Here is a 1,338-nt window from a genome sequence, read left to right on the forward strand (position 1 = left end):
GTGCAGGGGGACAGATGGGGTGCAGGGGGACAGGTGAGGTGTGGGGGAACAGGTGGGATGTGGGGGACAGGTGGGGTGCAGGAGGAAAGGTGGGGTACAGGGGGAACAGGTGGGATACAGGGGGCAGGTGGGGTTCAGGGGGACAGGTGGGGTGCGAGGGGACAGGTGGGGTTCAGGGGGACAGGTGGGGTGTGGGGGGACATGTGGGGTGCAGGGGGGCAGATGGGGTGCAAGGGACAGATGGGCTGTGGGGGAACAGGTGGGGTGCAGGATAAGCAGGTAGGGTGCAGGGGGACAGGTCGGGTGCGGGGGGACAGCTGGGGTGCAGGTAACTGGTGGGGTGCAAAGTGAACAGGGGGTGCTGAGGGACAGGTGGGGTACACGGGGACAGATGCCGGCTTTCCTTACATCGGTCCTTCTCTCCATCCTGAGGCGGACCGCGTTCTTCTCCTTTACCGGAAAATCTAAGTTACTGCACGACCCCCAGGCGCAGCCCGCTCGACCCTCCGGCTCCTTCAGCCGATTGGGGTTCGCTCCTGACCCTGGGGCCGGGGTCCCTGCTGCCAGTCCCTGCTCCCCCCGCCCAGGCCCGCGCCGTTCCTGAGGGGCTGGGGGCGCCGCGGAAGGGGGAGCTGCTCGGGGGTGTCTGGACCCCTTCCCTGAAACGTCTGCGCAGGGGGTCGGGGGCGCCGCCACCTCGGGGTGGGACCCAGCGTCTTCGGGGGAGCCGGGCAGAAGTGCAACTCTCCAAGGAAACCAGAAGCCCGCGAGGGGACCCACGGGTAGCGGGGCCAGCACTCACCTCGGCGGCCAGGACGCGGCCCCGCAGCCCCCTGCTGTCCCCCGCCGTCCCCCGCGTCCCCCGCGTCCCCCGCGTGCCCCACGACCCCGTCCGTCCCGGACCGCGCGCCCGCCGGCTACAGGGATGCGCCCGGCCCCTCCCGCCCAGACAGCCGGCTCCACCCACCGCCATGTCATTGGCGGGCCCAGACCGTTCCGGGGGCCCATTGGCCGCAGCACCTGCCGGTTTCTCGGCAGAGCCCTGCCCTCGCGCCCGCGCATTCCTTCGAGGCCACGTGGCCGCCCGTGCCCCCTCCCGCGGCCCAACGCCCCGCCCGGGCTGCGCACGCGTGGGAGGGGGCGCGCGGCAGAGGCTCCAGCCCCCGGATCATCGCCTGCCCCGTGGACCCCGGGCCGCGAGCACTTGGGGAGGGGGCGCTGGGCAGACCCAGGGCTCTCCCCGCCCCCAGCATCTGGACCCTCCCCGCAGAGCCTGCTCCCGGCTCAGATCTGCGCCCCTTGGGGAGGGGGCGCCGGGCTGACCCTAACAGTCTCCCA

At 72.1% G+C, this 1,338-nt stretch overlaps 1 protein-coding gene across 2 annotated transcripts in view; it reads right to left on the minus strand.

The window, feature by feature from the left end:
• Nucleotides 1–910, minus strand: part of ARHGEF10 (Rho guanine nucleotide exchange factor 10) — a 138,021-nt gene extending 137,111 nt beyond the window's left edge. The window contains exon 1 of one of the 2 annotated variants that reach the window (XM_023219109.2): nt 803–893. The gene's annotated coding sequence lies outside the window, so the exon portion shown is untranslated. Of the gene's footprint in view, nt 1–802 lie in introns of both variants that reach the window. The other variant, XM_023219108.2, reaches the window with a different exon arrangement.
• Between the last annotated feature and the right edge of the window lie 428 nt (nt 911–1,338).

This window comes from Piliocolobus tephrosceles, chromosome 7 (genome assembly GCF_002776525.5).
Source record: "Piliocolobus tephrosceles isolate RC106 chromosome 7, ASM277652v3, whole genome shotgun sequence".
NCBI classification, from domain to species: Eukaryota; Metazoa; Chordata; class Mammalia; order Primates; family Cercopithecidae; genus Piliocolobus; species Piliocolobus tephrosceles.